The following is a 23,792-nucleotide window of genomic DNA, read 5'->3' on the forward strand; positions in this document are numbered from 1 at the left end:
ATCAGCCCGAGAGCTACATAGCTTTATCACCAACTCTCACTACCATCCAGCGAAGCCTCCAAACAATTTACCTCACGTGCAGTTATTTCCTTATGCTGAATGGCAGCAGGCCAAGTTTGTAGAAATATACCTTATAATTGTTGCATTTTTAAAAATTCCATTCTGATGTTAATTTCAATTTGCTGCTTACCAATGTTTCAAATCAGAAACTTACACTGGTTGGAATGGACTTATAACAGCCATTAATGAAACATTCTGCAAAGGATTCCTGATTCCTTAAACAACTAAGCTTATAAAACGTATCATCTAGTTTCTTTCTTTGAAGTGGCTTCCTGCTGATTAGCTTTCTCTTTAAGTAGTCTGCCCTTGCCAAAATTAACTTCTGTACTTATCAGCCCATCTTGGAGGAGAAGTCTTATTTTCCAGACGAACAGCTAAGGTGAGGGTTTTTTTTTTGCCATGTTGGAGAGCAGTTTTCAGCTGAGTTCAGCTTCTGGTGTGGGAAGGAAATGTTTTCCTGGTCAGGCAGTATAGCAGGAGAGCTGTTGGCGATAAAGTGGGAAAGAAACGGGCGGAAAGGTAGCACAGTGGTTAACACTGTTGCTTCACAGCACCGGGGTCCCAGGTCCGATTCCCGCCTTGGGTCACTGTCTGCGCGGAATCCTCACATTCTCCCTGTGTCTGCGTGGGTTTCCTCCGGGTGCTCCGGTTTCCTCCCACAAGTTCTGAAAGATATGCTGTTAGGTGAATTGGACATTCTGAATTCTCCCTCTGTGTACCCGAACAGGCGCCAGAATGTGGCAACAAGGGGATTTTCACAGTAACTTCATTGCAGTGTTAATGTAAGCCTAGTGTGACAATAAAGATTATTATTATTATCAAAAACTACTTCAGTGATTTGAGGATGAACGTATCCTCCAGGGTTTGGACAAATGAGAGGCGGCCTTATTGAGACATATCCCGTGTCCCTTAGTGTCTGGGGATGTGCAGGTTAGGTGGGGTTACGGGGATGGGGCGGGGGAGTGGGCCTAGGTAGGGTGCCCTTTCAGAGGGTCAGTGCAGACTCGATAGGCCAAATGGCCTCCTTCTGCACTGAAGGAATCCTGTGGTTCTATGGTTGCTAAAAGTAATGACAGCCACAGGCTTCTTGCAGACCACGACAGTCAACTAAGCCAAGATCATTTAATGTTCTCAGTCACCCTGGTCATAAACACCCTTGTCTGGAATTTCCTCAGGCCTCAGCTGCCGCAACTTCAGCGGAAGGTCAATGGAAATGTCAGACTGATGCACAAACTGAGTTTCCGCCAATCATCACCAAAGTTGCAACTTCCAGCGGGGAGGAGCCCCAGGAAATTTCCCGCACCTTTTCCAACATAACGCCTAGGTCAGGGGCAGAAAGAGAAAGCAACAGGGCTGACATGCTTTTTTGAAAGAGTTTTGTTTTTGCCTCTGTGTGCAGGACACCAGGATTTGCACATATCGTTAGTCAAGCATCATGCAAAATTCCATACATCCATCAACAAGGAAAGGGCATCAGCTTGTGGTGTTTACATGGTTCCCAACTACTTCAAAATTATTTTGCGAATGGGCTGTGTCCAGAAATTGCTCACAATGTTCATATCTTAAGGGACTTGTGGATTCCACATTAATTCCAGGTTGAAAGAAGCTCAGGCATTTGGGATATTGTGGTGAATTATAAACACTAATGATCCACACTGTATTGTACAACATATGTTGAGCCTGTACCTTGTACTAGATCATGTATAGTTGCGCGGATCTACCCATAGGGGGAGATGAGGAGCTTGTACTGGGCTCCACCCTTGGCTCCGCCCATGGCTCTGCCCATGGCTCCTCCCCCTCACCCGAAGTAAAATGGTTGCTGTTGTGAGCCTGCCTGCCAGTTCATCTAGAGTTCATCTCGTCACAGGCAGGCTCTGTTGTAAGATGACTAAAACCACTGTTCGCTTCTAACCACGTGTCGCGTGAATTGATGGTCTCATCAATTTAATCGTCTTGAGAAACAGTAAACAAAGAGCCGCTCGTGAGGGGTCTGGTTGGTGCCGGTACATAGGAGGGACCTAATAGCGTGGAGCATGTCGGGGAGGACTTCCTACCAATGGGAAACCGGGAGATTCCTGACTGGAGGGTCAGTAGGACGGTCTTCCAGACCGTCGCAGATACCCACTGCAATTGTGGCTTATATTGGAAGCACACACGTCTCACAGTCCAAACACCAGGATGTACATTCAATATTGCCAGACAGACATTTGAAGCACTCAGACAACATTTTTGAGGATGCAAACTGTGAAATTGTGCTTGCTTGAGAGTTATCCACCTGTCCTTTCCGACCAGCTTAATCGTCCCTGCGGGAAGGTGAACCCTCATTTTGAGAGTTGGGCAATTTAAGTCCATCTGCTGTGTACCACCAGCTTCTGTATCCCTCACTTTTGGCTCTCTGGAGTCTTTGCAGCTCCAGGACATTGTGGCTATCCTTTATTGGGGTTTAGATTTGGAATCTACAAAGATATTGAAATTGTGCTTCTTGCCTAAGTGTCTGCAGTCTCTCTTGCAGATGCTGCTGGTGTTAAATGATGCTGTTCAACAGCAGTTGGCAGAGCAGACAGCTCTCGATGAGATGCATCATCCAATCTTGTACCAATTGTTTGCATCATCTCCTCCATGGAATCAAGTAATTGGTGTCCCCAGTCATGCCCCGAAAGGGCTTTACAATTCACAGCTGGCCCAGGAGGCTGTAACCATGGCAGGATTCAGCAGGGGGCTCAAATAACTCGACAACTTTCTTCAGCCACCATCTTTGCCCCTTTCTAACACTCGGTCAACGTAGCTCACTTTTACATTTTCTTCTAAATGGGTAAAAATTCTTCCGTGCATATCTGAGTGAAAATCAGTATCCGAGTGGGTCACACAGATGGAATATCTTTGTAGTTCAACACAGTCACTGCTTTAAAGTCACCGAAACACATTTCTGCGGAGAGCGGAGGGAAAGAATACATACTTCAAGCTAATTCCACCCGCCCCCTCCTCCTGCTTCCTGCACCCACAGCAACCAGTAACCTTGATAATAACATCTTCAACAAGTATGAAAGGATTGGGCTGTTAACTCCTTCCATTTAGCTGTGTTCTGTCCTTCTGTTGTAATAAGACTTACACAGAAGAAAAATATGTAGTGGTAGTTTTCTAGCCTTATCTGCAGTCGAAGTTTTTAAGAGTTTTCGAGTACGTAGGCATGTTTTGTAATTGAGAATCACATGCAGTCAGTCCTCAATAATTTTTTCCTGCTGCTTAGATAATCTATTTTTTGGTCACCTTCTGGCAGTTCTCAGCAACATTCATTGTGTTCCTTTGTTTTGCATTCTCACTAGCTTAATCTTTTTATTATTGTCACAAGTAGTCTTACATTAACATGGCAATGAAGTTACTGTGAAAATCCCCGAGTCGCCACACTCCGGTGTCTGCACGGGTACACAGAGGGAGAATTCAGAATGTCCAATTCACCCAACAAGCACGCCTTTTGGGACTTGTGGGAGGAAACCGGAGCACCCGGAGGAAACCCACGCAGACACGGGGAGAACGTGCAGACTGCACAGACAGTGACCCAAGTTGGAAATCGAACCCGGGACTCTGGCGCTGTGAAGCAACAGTGCTAACCACTGCATATTAAATCAACATGCTCAAATAAGGCCATCTAAAATCTATAATCTACTTGCTTTCCATCAGTAGCTAGCTCCATAAATAAATAGCACTCTCCATATATTAATATCGTGCTCATTCTAATTTTTCATCTTGTGCTTTTTATGATATTTTCTGCTCAGGTACTTCCAGACTCTACGATCTATAACCCATTATGCGTACAACCTCACACACTTGCTTTAACTTCTTGATTTCATGGTTTTCCCCACCAATCCATTGAGAGTGCTTTACTGTGATCTCATGAGGTCCCTTAGTGATTCGTGTTTGATTCTTGATGTTTTCTTCCATTCCTTACAGAAGCCGCACACTTAAAGGATGGATTACTATTCACACTGGTCAAGGGGCTAATTGACCAGCACTCCTAAAGTTATTTTTTGATGGGCTGCAATGGATCACAGAACCTTGGGGCTGGGGGGGGTTGGGATTTTATTCTTGGGGCTGGGGGGGTTGGGATTTTATTCTTGGGGCTGGGGGGGTTGGAATTTTACTCTTGGTGCAGGGGTTCAGGATTTTAATCACTGGTTTGAGGTAGGTGGGAAGTATCAGTTTGGAAAATCTCAAATCCAACATCAACCTGTTTGTTCCCCTCTTCAACGTTCTTGGAGGAGGGTCAGGAAGCAGACAGCCAACCCACTCTGAGGAGGTCGGTCAGCTACTGAAACCCTGAATAGAAAACCCCAGTACCTCCATTTGAACAGCATTCCTATTTTTGACTCACGGAGGCTGGGGATTCCCGATGGGAATCATGTGGGCTGATGGAGAAAGAGAGACATCAAGCAGGTCATACTGCCCAAGAGCTGCTCTCATGCCCTCCTGCTGGCACCTATACCCTGCCAAGAAGTGAAATTAGCTTGTTTTTTTTTTGGCAGAGGAAATGCTGGGCGAGAGTTCTCTTGGCAGTGGAGATTGTGCCAACAGATGCTCAGTGGCATCAATACAAGATACGATTGCCTGTCTAACTGGGTAAAAAAAACATAGCATTGCCATCTTGTACGTGGCATTAATGTGCAATAAGCCTTGTCAAGGCAATTAAAAACCTGCGTTGCCTGATCGGTCATACTCATCAAAATGTCACTACCTGTTTTTAAGACCCTAGGTTCCCCCACTTGAGGATAAAGCAAGGGACCTGCCTGCTCAGCAGTTGACCCATCAGAGAGGAAGATTTTGAGGCGTAAGGACATCTTCAGGATCCTGGCAGCGGAGGCTTGGCCTAAAGGAACAGTGAAAGGTCAGCTGTGGCCTGAACAATAAGGAGGGCAGCAGCCATCTTGTGCAGCTGTGCTCTGGTTCATGTAGCCACTATCCAATGGAGGGTGGTGCGCTACGATACTCGTCATCCACTGCTCTACTGCCAATTCCTTTTTCCCTTCATTCCCTTCTGCCACCTTTGTATTTTCCTGTCCGTTTCAGCTTTGGACATAAGACCATAAGACATAGGAGCAGAATTAGGCCACTCAGCCCATCAAGTCTGCTCCGCCATTTAATCATGGCTTATATTTTCTCATCCCCATTCTCCTGCCTTCTCCCCATAATCCCTGATCCCCTTATTAATCAAGAACCTATCTATCTCTATCTTAGAGACACTCAGTGAATTGGCCTCCACAGCCTTCTGCGGCAAAGAGTTCCACAGATTCACCACCCTCTGGCTGAAGAAATTCCTCCTCATCTCTGTTTTAAAGGATCGTCTCTTTAGTCCGAGATGGTGTCCTCTGGTTCTAGTTGGCAAAGGCTGGTGGTTGGGGGAGACACCTTGTCAGCCTTTCTGAGCATTTTGAGCATCTGGCAGGGTGCACAGTGAGCGGCTAATCAGTCAATATCAGTTTTATGTTGCTGCCAATTCCTCCCTTTATCCTCCCATTGTTCCATCCCACATTGGTTATCTGCTTTAAATTTCAGCATGTGCGACTTCCCTTTCCCACCACTAATGTTTTCCCAAGAATCATCTGTATTTGCACCTGGAGTGGGTGAATAATTATTCAAAATTAGGGCACACTGGAGAATTGAGCTCAATTTGCATTTTGACATTTCAAGCAGGATTTGCATTAGTTTCAAACCATTTCGCACTGACTCAGGTCTGTGGGTACGACCCCAGCAATGAAAAGTTTGCTCAGTCCATCGGCAAGTCGTACTTCAGCATGCGTAGAATATCTGCATCGAGGCCACGGGTCTGCACCAACCCTCCGAAAGAGTACTCTGCCCAGGTCCACGCCCCCGCCCACACCTCCTTATCCCCATAGTCTAACGTGCACGTCGCTGGATGATAGGGGACAATTCAGCATGGCTAATCCACCTGACCTTCACATATTTGAACTGTCGGAGGAAATCGGAGCACCCGGAGGAAACCAACGCAGACACGAGGAGAACGTGCAGACTCCACACAGACAGTGTGGAACCCGGTACCCTGGCATTGTGAGGCAATGGTTCTAACCACTGTGCCGCCATGCCCCACCCAAACCCCCTTCAGTACTTCTGATTATCTTTCAGCAGCCGGTTGACTCCAGGAATTAATAAAATTTTCAACAAATTTAGAGTACCCAAATCATTTTTGTTCCAATCAAGGGGCAATTTAGCGTGGCCAATCCACCTAACCTGCACATCTTTGGGTTGCGGGGGTGAGACCCACGCAGACACGGGGAGAATGTGCAAACTCCACATGGACACTGACCCAGAGCTGGGATCGAACTTGGACCTCGGCGCCGTGAGGCAGCAGGGCTAACCCACTGCAGCACCGGGCTGCCTGGTTCCTAATCAGCAGACAGCATGGTTTTATCTTTCACTTTTTAACCTGTAATCCCGGCAATTTGGCGCAGAGTTTACAAAGGAAGCTGGAAGGGCGCCTGTAGTTCTACTGAGTTTGTTTGTTTCTACCTGCAGTGTTGGAGGTGCTTCTTCTCCACACCCCACCACGGGTACACTTGTCGACCTGAAATCACGGAGACCGAGTCACAACAATAAGCATGCGGAACAACTCTACACAATGTCCTCAACAATGCTTTTCCCTTCCAGACTTTTCTCAACAGCTGCACAGAGTGAAGGAGAACCATGCCATTTGAATAATATTTATGCAACACCTTTGAATGCTTTGGATTTTATTAATAAGATAGAACTTAAAAATATATGTATCGCAGGCATTCTTGCAAGTGCCAAAATGAAACGATGAATTACTTCAACTGTCAACCTTTGACCCTTGTAGGATATGAGCCTCCGTCCAGCCTGCTGTGAATTTGCTCATTATTTGAGACGTATATCCTGCCTCAACGCGGAATAGAGGCTGTTAATAACAGTTTAATTGTACACTCAGAACTTGTAAAAGGTACAGTTTTTTTTTTGGGGGGGGGGGTGGTTAAAACGTGCATGCACTAGAAAAAACAATTTGTTAATTGGTGTACGATACTGCAGACAGTATTCAATAAAGTGTGACTGGGGTCCAGTATTGCAAACACCCTGTACATTAGTATGATCCAAGGAAATATTTAATTTTCAGCCAACACCTCAAGGCTGTAATGTAGGAGAGAGAGCACCCCCCCAACCCACCCCACCCATTAGAATTCAAATTGGGCGAGCCCGTAGCAAGTAAGTGATTATTTGACAAGAATAACACCCAGAATGTGCTATCGGCAGGAGGGTTGACAGTCAGAGAACACAAATTTAAGATGGTTGGCAAAATAACCAGATGAGAGATTTTTGGTTGCTGTGGTCTGACACAGGGAGTCTTTGCAATGCGGGAATGCACTGCCTGGAAGGGAGGTGGGGGCAGATTCAATAGCAACTTTCCAGAACATGTTTATTAATAATCATAATCTTTATTATTGTCACAAGTCGGCTTACATTGATACTGCAATGACGTCACTGTGAAAATTCCCAAGGCGCCTGTTTGGGTACACTGAGGCAGAATTCAGGATGTCCAATTCACCGAACAAGCACGTCTGTCGGGACTTGTGGGAGGAAGCCGGAGCGCCCGGAGGGAACACACGCAGACACTGGGAGAACGTGCAAACTCCGCACAGACAGTGACCCAAGTCGGGAGTCGAACCCGGGACCCTGGTCCTGTGAAGCAACAGTGCTAACCACTGTGCTACCGTACCGCCCCAATGCTTGAAGGGGGAAAGGCTGAAGAGCTCTCGGAGAAAGACGAGAGGAGTGAAATTAACTGGATAGCTCCTTGAAAGGTTTGACACAGCCACAATGGGCCAAATAGTCTCTTCCTGTGTGGAAGGCAATAATCTTCCCATCTCAGCAAATGTCATCCATATTCCCTTGAAAATAAGCAACAAATTATACCAAGTGTTAATAGTAAATCAGAGACTTCTTTATGCGGTGAGGATAAAGTGTTTTCTCTTGGCAGCCAATCCTGGCATGAAGAACCAACCTTGACTAAGGAGTCACCCTTTTTGGCATGTGAGGGATCTTTGTTGGAAAGTCCTCATTCAATCTCAGCGGGATTTTGTATTTCTGGTTGAGAAACAAAAACCCAAGCAAAAGACGGCGACAATGTCCAAAACGCACAACTTTCTCATGTTGTACTGAGCTGACAAATTTACATTCACAACATTCATCCGATTCGCAGTATTTGTTTCATAAACCAGAGCTCTGTTGTCAATCATTCGCCCAATTTATGGAACCAAGTAATTGAGCACAAGCGTACTCATTAAGAAAATGATGACACTTTGCATATAAAATTAGGTTGCAATCATATTCTGCAGTAACCACCCCTAGCAGACTAATGTAGATTAGCTGCAGTTCAATCCCAAGGTGTCACCATTACAGCTGCCCACAGAGTTCAACATCCCCATCATTACCAGAGGACTTTCCGATGTAATAAAATGTGTTTACAATAAGCTTAACCCCATGCCTTATTGCGCAAGGCACTGCAGGAATTCCCCATATTTTGTTCACTTTGAATGTTATTTTGCCCATTTGGTTTAACCTTTAATGCATAAAGTTATTCATCTGTGCTATTTTAAAAGACGTCAGCTGGAAAATTCACAAGTTACCTTAACGAAGACACCATCTAGAATAGTGCATGCAAACAAATTATTCAGGAAATGGTCCAGAACAACACTTTTAGGACTGGGACACATGGGATTAGCTTTGTTGAGGGTTAATATAACAGGTCAGTGCTAAAAAAAAATCCATCGACCTTTTTTATGATATGAAAATGAAATGTATATTCACACAGGTTTTCTATTTAATTAAATATGTATTGTTCATTAAATACAAGGTATAAATCATATTTTCCATCCAATAGTGTTAGACTAGCTGTACCTTTCATTTCCGTGAACTGACTTGAAAAGGTTTTGTTACAAGTTTGTACTGTACTTTGTTGAAGAGGCTGAAAGGGTAGGGGGGGGAAAAAAGCCTCTGCGGAAGGATTTGAATTAAACAGTCTTTCACCCTTTTAATATCACACAAGAGATTTTTCTGCACTGATTCATTTAATTTAGTGGACACAGCAGTGTGGTCCATTGATTGTGGGCTAAACCTCTGAAGGGCCTGTTGAGCACCCCTGGTAAAACGTGGGAAGAGAGTAAAGTTGGAAGTGAATTAATTTGATTCTGTACATAATTCTCCTTCAATGGGGTTCTGTGTCCCATTGCAAAGGCATGAAAAGCAGACACCGAGTTTGATTGCTCAATATTCATCTACATTTTCCCCTCTATGGGCACAATATGCTTGGCTTAATTAACTTTTCTCAAAGGTGAAGCACTGCGCACCATCTGCTGTGTGACAATCACATGTGTATGCCTCTCAGAATAATCCCGTTACTACTAAAAAAAGCTATCATAATGTGGCCAAAACAAAAAAAAACTTCCAGATATCGTGACACAGGCAAAGTGTAACAAAATATTCGACATTTTCGCCTCAGCTTTGGCAAAAAAAAAATTTGCCAAGCGAAAATATCAATTTGCACAAATCTGTACGCAATAAAATCCAAACGCCGACAATTAATTTGAACTTTCTCTTTCCCTCTCTACCAAATGAAAGATTCTGCACGCTTCATCTAAAGCCAAGCTCAAGAACAATTGGCCCGCATGAATATCATCCCGTTTTTATCTTTTCCTCCTTTTCCATCAGAATTAAAATGAATGACATGTACGCGATGGCAACGGGCAACAATCTGTTTCACGTCAATATTGAAATATTTTTCAGTCATTTCATTTATTTATTTTTAAATCAAACTTCATCGACCACACAGTGCCATCAAGGGCCTGCTGAACTTGCTCTAAAGCTGGGTCATTATTTGATCTTTGTGGCTGGTAATCTGATTATCTCATTGTGGAGGTAAACTTCAGACCCAATCTTGTTAGCAGCTGGCTGGGCTGGATTACTACAGTTACTGAACTGGAAAATGAACTGAGCAGCCCGGCTTTGGCCTTGGTCTCTTTGAGCCCAAAGGGATGGTTACTTCAGGGGTGTCCACTGTGGGTCGAGCGGCCTACGAATCAGCAACGTTTCCTTGCCCCTCTACAAAAATATGCGGAGCGTGCTATTTTATAATTACACGAAATGTATGACTGATTTTAAAAAAAATCTGAAATCATAACTGTCTAGAATAAGGAAACTAGCTGGGGCCATCGGCCTTTCTTTAGGTATATATAGGTTGAAGCACATCACTGAAATATGCAAATTCTCAAAAGAGTTGTGTGGTCCCTACTTAAGACACTCACAGTTTTGCTTGTTGTCATATAGCAGCCTTGACTGCTTTTACAGTGAATGCGCTGCGCAGTCAAAAGCACAAAAAGTCTCAAAAAATAGCCTGAAAGAGTTCAAAGGAAATAAAAGAGAATAGGCCTAATCTGGGATTTTTATGTACACTGAAAAGAAGAATAAAATATAAGTTGGCTAATGCGGGCTGTTATGGTAATGTTATCCATATCAAAGCACGATGGCGCTGCGGAGAGAGTACTGAAATTTAGTTTGAGCGCCATATGCAAGTTTAAAAAAAGACGAACAATTTAGTCAGGCGCCAATTTTGTTATATGAACCACTGAATGCTCTTTTTTGACAGACTATTGAAGGAACAAGGGATTCAAAGCGTTTGAATTCGATCAGGTTTTCCGCCTGAAGAGCTCCCTAATCACCTCCAGAGTATTGAGCTCGACACTGTGTGGTGGACGACACCAAAGGCAACTTGAGATAATCAGATTTTCCTTTGATTAAGATGATACATTGATGCAGCTACTATTCTAAACATAAATTTATATATTCACTTATTTGTCCTTTTGAGCAAATAGAACTTGATTCCTTTGAGTGCCAACTGAGTTTGGCGTATGCAATAAATTACAATTTGTCGCACCGTTTTACTGAAGAAGATTCAAACTTGTGCCGTTTGTCTTCTAACATAAGCAAAATTCAGGAAAACCCTACGAACTAACAGAGTAATATAAACAAACAGGTTCTGAATGCAGGATTTTGGTAACATATCTTTAATTCATTATTCCTGTTCTTAAGTCCTCACCTATTGCAAATTCTCATTCATATGCTTTAATGACAGAAACAGGGGGAAATGGTCATTTTTAACATATTGATAGTGGATTCCCCTTCTACCACCCCCCCCCCCCCCCCCCCCACCCAGCCAACCCTCCGCGCCCCCCCCACTAATTGGCATTATTTAAGTTTTAAAAACACTTGAACGTCAATGTTTCCCCAAGTCACAATCTGCACTGTCAACGTTCCCGTCGGATGTACTGAAGAACTTCAGCAACATTAGCTATGTATAGCAACGGGATAAAGATCTCAAATCTATTTTGCATGAAGGTAATGCTGTTCTGGCTCATTGAAACATCACAACTTCAAAGCCCACAGCGCTGCCACTCACCACCAAGGTGTTTCTGAATTCAGTGCTATAGTGGCTGTTAGCATCGCTACTACTGACATTAATAATGAATTTTTTCATGCCATGATACATTTAATAAAAGAAAACTTTCATACATCTAAGTGCTAATTTTCACTCACAAAGGAAAGGATGCGATAAAACAACAACTTGGACTTTTATAGCCCCCCCCCCCCCATGGAGTAAAACATCCTGAGATACTTTACAGGAGCCTGTCTCTCTACCACAAAGGCTCCTTCAACAAGACGTGCTGTGAGAAATGAATGGCCAGCCACACTGGAGGTGGGTGCAGAAGCAAGTCCTCTTGGTACGACATATTTTAATGTTAAAAACATGGCTTTGCTTCTGCAGTGCGAGGTGAAGCCAGAGGGGTTTGGCCTGACAAAAGCAGGGGGGGGTGGGGGGGGGGACAATGCGGAAGGAGGGATGTGAGAGCTCACAATGGCAGGGAGAGAACAAAGAACAAAGAAAATTGCAGAACAGGAACAGGCCCTTCGGCACTCCCAGCCTGCACCGATCCAGATCCTTTATCTAAACCTGTTGCCTATTTTCCAAGGTCTACGTCTCTCTGTTCCCCACCCGTTCATATATCTGTCCAGATGCATCTTAAATGATGCTATCGTGCCCGCCTCTACCACCTCTGCTGGCAAAGCATTCCAGGCACCCACCACTCTGCATAAAAAACTTTCCACGCACATCTCCCTTAAACTTTTCCCCTCTCACCTTGAAATCGTGACCCCTTGTAATTGACACCCCCACTCTTGGAAAAAGCTTGTTGCTATCCACCCTGTCCATACCTCTCATAATTTTGTAGATCTCAATTAGGTCTCCCCTCAACCTCCGTCTTTCCAATGAAAACAATCCTAATCTACTCAACCTTTCTTCATAGCTAGCACTCTCCATACCAGGCAACATCCTGGTGAACCTCCTCTGCACCCTCTCTAAAGCATCCACATCCTTCTGGTAATGTGGCGACCAGAACTGCACGCAGTATTCCAAATGTGGCCGAACCAAAGTCCGATACAACTGTAACATGACCTGCTGACTCTTGTACTCAATACCCCATCCAATGAAGGCAAGCATGCTGTATGCCTTCTTGACCACTCTATCGACCTGCGTTGCCACCTTCAGGGTACAATGGACCTGAACTCCCAGATCTCTCTGTACATCAATTTTCCCCAGGACTCTTCCATTGACCGTATAGTCTGCTCTTGAGTTAGATCTTCCAAAATGCATCACCTCGCCTTTGCCTGGATTGAACTCCATCTGCTATTTCTCTGCCCAACTCTCCAATCTATCTATATTTTGCTGTATTCTCTGACAGTCCGCCTCGCTATCTGCAACTCCACCAATCTTAGTATCATCTGCAAACTTGCTCATCAGACCACTTATACCTTCCTCCAGATCATTTATGTAGATCACAAACAACAGTGGTCCGAGCACGGATCCCTGTGGAACACCACTAGTTACCTTTCTCCATTTTGAGACACTCCCTTCCACCACTACTCTCTGTCTCCTGTTGCCCAGCCAGTTCTTTATCCATCTAGCTAGTACACCCTGAACCCCATACGACTTCACTTTTTCCATCAACCTGCCATGAGAAACTTTATCAAATGCTTTACTGAAGCCAATGTATATGACATCTACAGCCCTTCCCTCATCAATTAACATTGTCACTTCTCAAAGAATTCTATTAGGTTTGTAAGACATGACCTTCCCTGCACAAAACCATGCTGCCTATCACTGATAAGTCTATTTTCTTCCAAATGTGAATAGATCCTATCTCTCAGTATCTTCTCCAACAGTTTGCCTACCACTGACGTCAAGCTCACAGGTCTATAATTCCCTGGATTATCCCTGCTACCCTTCTTAAACAAAGGGACAACATTAGCAATTCTCCAGTCCTCCGGGACCTCACCCGTGCTCAAGGATGCTGCAAAGATATCTGTTAAGGCCCCAACTATTTCGTTCCTCAGTAACCTGGGATAGATCCTATCCGGTCCTGGGGACTTGTTCACCTTAATGCCTTTTAGAATACCCAAAACGTCCCCCTTCCTTATGCCGACATGACCTAGAGTATTTAAACATCCATCCCTAGCCTCAAAATTCATCATGTCCCTCTCCTTGGTGAATACCGATGCAAAGTACTCATTAAGAAGCTCACTGATTTCCTCTGACTCCACGCATAAATTCCCTCTTTTGTCTTTGAGTGGGCCAATCCTTTCTCTAGTTACCTTCTTGCTCCTCATATACGAATAAAAGGCTTTGGGATTTTCCTTAACCCTGTTAGCCAAAGATATTTCATGACCCCTTTCAGCCCTCTTTATTGCGCGTTTGAGATTTGTCCTACTTTCCCGATATTCCTCCAAAGCTTCATTAGTTTTGAGTCGCCTCGATATTATGTATGCTTCCTTTTTCATCTTAGCTAGTCTCACAACTCGACCCGTCATCCATGGCTCCCTAATCTTGCCATTTCTATCTCTCATTTTCACAGGAACATGCCTGTCCTGCACTCTCATCAACCTTTCCTTAAAAGACTCCCACATTTCAAATGTGGATTTACCCTTAAACAGCTGCTCCCAATCCACATTCCTGAGCTCCTGCCGAATTTTGTTATAGTTAGCCTTTCCCCAATTTAGCACTCTTCCTTTAGGACCACTCTCGTCTTTGTCCATGAGTATTCTAAACTTACGGAATTGTGATCGCTATTCCCAAAGTATTCGCCGACTGAAACGTCAACAACCTGGCAGGGATCATTCCCCAATACCAGGTCCAGTTTGGCCCCTTCCTGAGTTGGACTATTTACATACTGCTCTAAAAAACTCTCCTGGATGCTCCTTACAAATTCTGCTCCATCTACGCCTCCAACACTACATGAGTCCCATTCAATGTTGGGGAAGTTAAAATCTCCCATCACAACCACCCTATTGCGCCTACATTTTTCTATAATCTGTCTACATATTTGTACCTCTACTTCACGCTCGCTTTTGGGAGGCCTATAGTAAAGTCCCAACAATGTTACAGCACCCTTCCTATTTCTTAGCTCTATCCATATTGCCTCAGTGCTCGAATCCTCCATCGTGCCCTCCTTAATCACAGCTGTGATATCATCTCTGACCAGTAATGCAACTCCTCCACCCCTTCTACCTCCCTCCATATCCCTCCTGAAGCATCTATACCCTGGGATATTTAGTTGCCAGTCTTGCCCTTCCCTCAACCAAATCCCAGTAATACCAATAACATCATATTCCCAGGTACTAATACAAGCCCTAAGTTCATCTGCCTTACCTGCTACACTTCTCGCATTAAAACAAATGCACCTCAGACCACCTGTCCCTTTGCGATCACCATCTCTTCCCTGTCTACTCTTCCCCTTAGTCACATTGAGTTTATTATCCAGTACCTTACTGGCTTTAGTTGCTGCCTCTTTACTGACCTCTAACTTCCTAATCTGGTACCCATCCCCCTGCCACATTAGTTTAAAACCTCCCCAACAGTGTTAGCAAAAGCACCCCTGAGGACATTGGTTCCAATCCTGCCCAGGTGTCTAGGAGGTGGGTGAAGAAGGCCAACAATGGAAGGCAGAGGGAAGACCAAGGGGAGTGAAGCTGAACCCTGACATGGCCGCAAGAAAAGCTCATAAACAAGTGGGTCAGAGGGACACCGCATTGTTTACTGGAAGAGGATGGGTGAAGACTCCAGGTGTGGTGGGTAGAGGTCAAAGTGGGGCAGGTAATGGGTCTCAAGAAAAGGGTGATTGAATGAAGAAAAAGACTTCCTCTTGCAGCCAAGAGGCTTCTCCCTCAGGTGCTGACATCCGGCACGGCCTGGTAAAGAGAGGTGGGCTGGAGTGATATAGGTGACCTGGACAGATATTCAAATATGGCGCCAGGACCTGCGAACTCATCAGTTAATGGTGAGCAGATGAATCAGCTGCCAGGTGAAATAGAGGGAAAAGTGTTTGTGCATAATTAATGAAGTTCCAAACGCAGAATCAGCAGGGTCCCACCATTCGGATCTGGGACAGGTGCGCCCGAGCCGCCCTTCACCGCACTTTGGCCTGAATTCTCCGGATGTTGGGATTCAGTGGGCGCGATGTTCCGGCCTCGTTACACTTGCGCTCAAGCGTAACGAGGTCGGTGAATAGCGGAAGAGGCCAAAAATGGGATCTGAGTCAAGCGGCAAACGGCCCGCTCCCGTCGGCGAAATTGGGATCTCGCCGTGGCGTGGGGAGAAACCAATTATCAGCACTTAAGCCCCATTTCCATACAATCAATGAGAGCCTCCCCATATCCAACGGGCACTCGTCATTCAGCGGCTTTCCCAGCAAGCGGTCACGATGGTGCCGATTAGTACTCCTTTTGAAAAACGTGAACCTGACAGATGGGCTTCTGTGGAGAACCAATGAGATGAGTAGCCATCGTTGCTCACTGGCTTGCTGGGGGACCCTCCACTGTGGGTGGGGGGAACTTCTGTAAGGGTGGGCTGCCATGGGAGGGTGGGGGGGAACTGGGGGGGGGGGGGTAATTGCTCACGGCACCATCATGCCAACCCCTAGATCCCAACCCCATTCCGTGGGTAATCCTTGTCCCTGCTCATCTGCCCCATTGATCACCCATAACCCCCGCCGGCTGCTGAGGACTCTGGCTGTCCGGCTGAAGGCTATCCCTAATAGGAAATTGGCAATCGTGGGTAAGTGAGCACTTGACACATGCCAAGTGAATTCCCGTGGGTGGGTGAGCCATGTAGCTTGTTGGAGACATTGCCGAGAATCCCATTCACACCTTGATGCCTGGACATTGTGCATGAACACTGCGGGAGGCAACACCACATGCGCAATAGCCAATATCCGAACACGCAGGGGATGGGACCCAGCTCCAGGGACAAGTCCACGGCTGGAGGCTGGGTTAGGGTCATGAGTGGGTGGGTGTGGGGGGGGGGGGGTGTGGGGGGGGGGGGGGATTGCCTGGCGAGATAGGCAAAGGGTCCAGGGGTCAGCCCGCATTGCGGAAGGAAGTGACAGAGGCATCATAATGGTTGAGCAAAAAGTTGTTTAATATGCTGTACAGTATCCCATTCCCAATATTGCCACCCCCAACCCCCCCAGCCCTCAACCCCACCCTTCCCCACCCCTTACCTACTCCCATCCCCTACCCCTTACCCCAGTGTCTTCAATGGTCCGCATTGTGCCTGGCCCTCCCAGCTCTACCACTATGTTTCCCCAGGATGCACATCTGAGGTTGAGGCAGCCACCTGCTAATGTCGTCCCGTGGCCCTTGATGCCCCTGGTGGGCATCCTCTGGGGCACTGGGGCCGGAGGGCCATGGCTCACTTGTCGTGGCACATGCACAGCCGTGCCGCTGTTTGCTGACCCCGAGACGTGGCTTCATCAGAGGGGTGGAATTTGGGAGAAATGATGGCCACTGTCACCACCCCATGGGACGGGTCCGGGTTGGCACTCAGTGCCCCCTCTTCCCAGTCGATGCCCATAGGGCCCTGGGATTCACCTTGGGACAGAGGGGCAACTGGATCAAGTGCCAGCTGCCTCTGCATCGTCTGGCTCTGCCAGCCCTGGCGGCTCCCCATGGTCCCCACCATCGTGTCGGCGTGGCTCCTCAGTGATTCGGCCATGCTCCGCAGCACCTCAGCAATGTCCATCTGGGATTGGGGCAAGCGGGATATGTCCAGCAGAACCTCATCAACGTAGGCCTGGTACTGGGTGGCATCCTCTAGCGAGGCAGACATTCTGCCGAGACCCTCAGTCATGGCCGACACCGACTGCACGGCGCCTTGGACACCTTCACTCATGGTGCCAACATCGTGCACCAGGTTCTCCACTGTGTTTGCCACCCCAGCAGTGAGTGTTGGCACCATCTCTGAGACTCCTCCAAGCGGCTATGGATCTGCAGGAGTAATGGTGACACCCCCCCTCTGAAGGTCCTGGCTGTTTCCTAGCGTCTCCATCAGCTCCGGGTAACCCTGTTCCAGAGGCTCAGCATCAGGCTGGGACCCAGCTGGGTCTTGGGATCCAGCAGCCCTCTGCCTGCTGTCTCGCCTGCCTCCACCTGATGTACATCAGCAGCAGTGTGGTGCTCACCAGATTGTGCCCCTGAAGCCTTACCACTAATATTTCCCACCGAGGTGTGGGTGGCTTTGCCGGTGGAGGGTGCGGATGACAGTTGTGCCATGACTACAACAGCACAGTAGCATATGGGCAGCACGGTAGCATAGTGGTTCGCACTATGGCTAGGGTTCACAGCGCCAGGGTTCCAGGTTCGATTCCTGGCTTGGGTCACTGTCTGCACGTTCTCCCTGTGTCTGCGTGGGTTTCCTCCAGGTGCTCCGGTTTCCTCCCACAGTCCTGAAAGGTGGGCTATTAGGTGAATTGGACATTCTGAATTCTCCCTCAGTGTTCCCGAACAGGCGCCGGAATGTGGCGACTAGGGGCTTTTCACAGTAACTTCATTGCAGTGTGAATGTAAGCCTACTTGTGACAAAGATTATTATAATTATCATCATAGTCAGGAGAGGGTGCTGCCAGGGATGGGCCGCCTTTGGCTGGAGGACCTCTGGGAGAATGGACATGTGGTCAGTGGGAGGGATGGGCCAGTCAGTAATGCAATAACAACTCGCGTTTGACAGCTCCTCCGGTGGATCTCGGTGGTCCCTCACCTCGGCCACGTTCACCAGCCTCCGCGTTGGTGACCGCCCTGACCTCGGCTACACTGGTCACCTCCAGGGCCCGCTCCTCGAAGGAGGTGAGGATTATCAAGCCTGGCACTGCAGCACTAATCTTGGCCCTCTCCCACCGACTATGGGAGAGCTTTTCCTGGGGAGTCACAGAGAGGGAATCGTCAGCCACACGCATGGTTCACAGTTATGGGGGGGGTAGGGGGATTGTGAAGGGAGGGTTGGGTGGAGGGGGGTTAAAGGGGGAGGGGGATGGAGGGAGGGTTGGGGGTCACCTGCGGGGATGCTCCTTTGGAGGGTGGCTGGGGGGGGGGGGGGGGGGTGAGGCGTTGTCTACTCACACGTGCTGCCCGGTGTAGCTCGTTGACCTTCTTCCCCCTGGTCACACTGCCCGAGCTGACTGCTGCCACGTTGCCCCAGGCAGCACTTGCTGCCCTGTGGCTCACCCTCCTAGACTCTCGGGGGAACAGGACATCCCTCCTGACCTCCACCATGTCCAGGAGCCTCCCCAGGTCAGCGTCCCTGAATCTTGGTGCCGGTCTCCTCAGCGTTATTGTTGTGAGCTGGCTGGGGTTGGCTGAGCAAGCGCAGGTTAATGTTCTGCTCAAGCTTGTTAGCGGGAGCGGCGGTGGGCCCGGTCCTGGCGAATCAGCTGGCGAGCCGGCATTCGTGTTGGAGTTTAGAAGGATGAAGGGGGATCTTACTGACATTTACAGGATACTGTGAGGCCTGGATGGAGAGGATGTATCCACTTGTAGGAAAAACTAGAAGCAGAGGACACAATCTCAGACTAAAGGGACGATCCTTTAAAACAGAGATGAGGAGGAATTTCTTCAGCCAGAGGGTGGGTGAATCTGTGGAACTCTTTGCCGCAGAAGGCCGTGAAGGCCAAATCACTGAGTGTCTTTAAGACAGAGATAGATAGGTTCTTGATTAATAAGGGGATCAGGGATTATGGGGAGAAGGCAGGAGAATGGGGATGAGAAAATATAAGCCATGATTAAATGGCGGAGCAGACTTGATGGGCTGAGTGGCCTAATTCTGCTCCTTTGTCTTATGGTCTTATGTCCAAAGCTGAAACGGACAGGAAAATACAAAGGTGGCAGAAGGGAATGAAGGGAAAAAGGAATTGGCAGTAGAGAAGTGGATGACGAGTATCGCAGCGCACCACCCTCCATATAGCGTGGGTTTGAGTAGGGTGATCATGGCTCGGCACAACATCGAGGGCCGAAGGGCCTGTTCTGTGCTGTACTGTTCTATGTTCTATGCTACAACACTTGGACATTTTTCCAAAAGATCGCGCCCTCTGTTCCTGGCGGCTGCGTCCTGCCGCCCGTCAGTTCCCGGCGTGTGGTGGCTTCAATGGGAAATCCCAATGACAAACAGTGGGAGTAGAGGACCCCGTCGCCAGCGAATGCCACGCCGTCGAGAAACAAAGGGTTGGGGGGGGGGGGGGGGGGCCCACCCCCCCCCCCCCCCCCCCCCACCCCCACCCCCAGAGGATCCGATTTTCAGGCTCTGCCCTGACGTCGGCGTGAGAACGGTGGAGTTTTACGGTCTAAAAGACAGCGCAAAACTGCCACCGATCCTCTGTTTGGTGTGGAGGGCTAGCATGCAGGCAGCATAGAGCACCCGGCTCTAGCTGCTGATATGGCCGAAGAATTGCCGAGTCCTTGGCAACCGCCGCGCGCGGACCCGGCCTGCAAATATTGCCCCCCCCCCTTTGGCCGGCTCGTGACCCCCAGACCACCCCCCAACAATGCCCCCAGCATTCTAAGATTAAAGTCCAACAGGTTTGTTTCAAACACGAGCTTTCGGAGCACGGCTCCTTCTTCAGGTGAATGTCATTCACCTGAAGAAGGAGCAGTGCTCCGAAAGCTCGTGTTTGAAACAAACCTGTTGGACTTTAACCTGGTGTTGTAAGACTTCTTACTGTGCTCACCCCAGTCCAACGCCGGCATCTCCACATCATGCCCAGCATTCTAGAGTACACTGCTTTGGAGTGGGCGGAGCATCAGGAAAGCAGCGGCGCTCCCGATTTCGGCGCGAACGTCAATTCTCCGGCTGATCGCCAAACGCGAATTTGGTATCGGCGACCGGAAAATCCTGCCCATAGTCTCAGAAATGGACAATTCTGCACAAACATACCACAACCACCCAGTCTCCCCATCAAACCATGATCTATCCTGCCGCTACACTATACTTATAGGGACTGGTTTAGCACACTGGGCTAAACAGCTGGCTTGTAATGTAGAACAAGACAGCAGTGTGGGTTCAATTCCTGTACCAGGCATTGGAATGTGGCGACTAGGGGTTTTTCACGGTAACTTCATTGAAGCCTACTTGTGACAATAAGTAATTATTATTATACCATGAAAATTGATTGCTTCAAAACAACTTCGTCCTTGAAAACGTTCTCAAACTGAAACTGAAATTTTCGGAGTTATTTTTATGTGCCCATTCCTTCCAAACATTCCGAGTGACAATGTGGAACAACATTTTAAATTTATTTTCACACCTCTTCTAAATAAATAATTGCTCTAAATGTTGTTGTGTGAAGTTATTTACACTATACTAACTGGGAGCAAAAAGGAGGCCATTCAGCCCTTCAAACCTACTCCGCCATTCAAGAAAATCATGGTGATCTGATTGGGACCTCAATTCCACATTCCCGCTTACCCCTGATAACCTTTCACCACCCCCCCCCCCCCCCCCCCCCCCCCCCTTTGCTTATCAAGAATATATTTACTTCTGCCTTAAAACTTTACGTGTGTAAACCATATTCCATTTCTGGGATAGAAATGTGCTGGAGAACACGTCATCCAAACCCTCATTGCCTCTCGAGTTGACTATTTGAAGGCATATCTGGCCATGATCTAAACTCATAGACATATTATCCAAAAGTCTGTTGCCTATCGCCTGACCCACAACACGTATCCCTTCACTGACCTACAGTGGCCCCCGGTTAAGTAATGTCTCAATTTTAGATTTTTTACCCTTGTTCAGAAATCCCACCATTAGCTTTTCCCCTCTGTAGCTTTATGATTCCATATTGAGCATCCTCGATTTTAATTGACCCGCCATTGACCATGTCCTTCAGCTGCCAAGGCCCTGAGCTCTGGAATTATCTCCCCAACCCTCTCCACCTCTCTCTCTTCCTTTGAGACACTCCTTAAAACCTATCGCCTGTGAGCAAGCTTTTGTTACTTGTCCGAACATCACCTAGAGTGGTTTGCCATGGTAGGCCTGCAGCCTGCCGCCGCTAAATTTTTTAATTTGGTATTTTACATCATATTTCTGCTCTGCTTCTCTTTTAAGCTGATAGTGAATATTTAAAGCCATTTTGCAACTTCTTCGTTGGTAGACATTGATCCGGGGGTGACACAGTGGTTAGCACTGCTGCATCACAGCACCGGGGACCCAGTTTCAATTCCAGCCTTGGGTGACTGTCCATGTGGAGTTTGTATGTTCTCCCCATGTTTGCGTGGGTTTCCGCCGGGTACTCCGATTTCCTCCCACGTCCAAAGATGTACAGGTTAGGTGGATTGGCCTTGATAAATTGCCCCTTAATGTCCAAAGGAAAAGGTTATGTGGGGTTACTGGGTTACGGGGATAGGATGGGGGCTTGTGTCTAGATGGGGCGCTCTGTCGGAGGATTGGTGGAGACTCGATAGGTTGAATGGCCTCCCTCTGCACTTTAGGGATTCTGTGCTTCTATGATCTTGACCCAGCTATGGTGCTTTGATTGATTAATCAATAATAATCAGCAATGACCTTGACCGGAATTCTCTGGCTGTCAGGATTCTCTTTCCCCACCGGCAGCGCACCTCCACCCATGAATTTCCCGGTGGTGTAGGGTGACCACAATGGGGAATCTTATTGGATGGCGGCAGGAATAGGGAATCCTGCTACCAATGACGGTGTGCCACCGAGGAACAGGCGGCCGGGGAGGCAGAGAATTCACCCCCAGGGTTTCTTTGTTGATCAGAATTACTGTTCTGTGGCGTTCTGTAACCTTTCAACTACAGAACACATTACTGAGTAACCGTATCTGATGTGGTCACCTGAAGCATCAAAAGACGAAGTTTAATTGATAGGCCTAACACCTGATTGACGGCAGAGATGCGCTGACACATTCAAGAGCTACGTAAGCAACCTGAATACTGCAAAGTCTGCTTGTGGTCCCTGCGAGAAGAGCTGAGGTTTGTTTTGGGAAAGACTGTAGTAGGCCTTGAAAGGCCTGAATGAAGCCAGAAATTCAGCGGAAAAGGGAGTTTGCTCCGGAGATTCGTGGCTGCAGCCAGTGTTGGATAGTCTTCCAAGGATGAGGGGAGGAAGAGGCGGAAACAAGTGACTGCCCGCAGTGCCCATCTGTGGGGGCTACTCAGTGACTTAGTAATGTATGCATCAAAGTACATGTGTAGCAATTTGTGGAGCTGTTGTGGAACAGAGCAAATTGGGGTTGGTGTTTCTATTCAAACAATCATTTGTCTGCCTTAAATCGCAAAATACTGCGGATGCTGGAATCCGAAACAAAAACAGAGTAAGCTGTAAAAAACTCAGCAGGACTGGCTGTATCTGTAAGGAAAGAAAACGGAGTTAACATTTCGAGTTCACACGGCCCTTCTTCAGAACTAAAGAGTGGGAGCGGAACAGCTGGAACTGTAATTAGTGGAAGTTGGGAGTGATTGAAACCGAGATGTAGCAATAGCGAAGAAAAAGTGACAGATGGCCCAGTGGGGGAGGGGGTGGAGTTATTTTTGTATGGGAACAAAAAACTGTTTGGAACATTTTTAAAATGTTTAAGACGGAGGAGAGGTCACAGTCTAAAGTTGTTGAATTCAATGTTACATCCTGAGGGCTGTGAAGTACCGAATCGGAAGATGAGATGCCGCTCCTCTAGTCTACGTTGGGAAATCATCTTGAGGTGATTCTCCCGATCATCTGCCGTATCGTCAGCAGAAGAGCCCCAGGAACCCAAACAAATGGCACAACCGGTCAAAGATCACAGCAAACTGTCAGGGGAACCCCCAGCGAAGTTCATCTTTTTATTCACTCGCAATGACTTTCAGACTGAAATCAACAAGGGCCTGTTTTTTGGGATCTTATCTTTGAGAAGAAATGCTTCATAGCTTAATGGCCCCATCATGAAAGTTATGAATCCAATGAATGTGGCCCAATTGCAACAGAAAAAATCACCATGAAATCTACTGCTTTACCATAAACTTGCAAAACGTTCATTAATAGCCTTCAATGGAAGCTGTCACTTCTGTCTCTCTGGTTAAGGTGTGGCCCCTGTCCCACAATTTACAGAAAATACATGAGACTCTCAGGAGCATAGGCATCAACTGTGTATCAAGAAACAGATTTGAGGTTTCAGGTCGATTTCCTCCCATCCGAACAGTGGATAGTTGACTTCTCAATTCCCTCAGGGTAACTAAGGATGGATAATAAATGCTACCTTGTTTATGCTGTCCACATCGGAAGATCAAATAGACAAAAAGAATATTAGCGGATTCATCTGTTTGATTAATCCAGACTCAGATTTTTTTTTTGG

Source organism: Scyliorhinus canicula, chromosome 4 (assembly GCF_902713615.1).
Source record: "Scyliorhinus canicula chromosome 4, sScyCan1.1, whole genome shotgun sequence".
NCBI classification, from domain to species: Eukaryota; Metazoa; Chordata; class Chondrichthyes; order Carcharhiniformes; family Scyliorhinidae; genus Scyliorhinus; species Scyliorhinus canicula.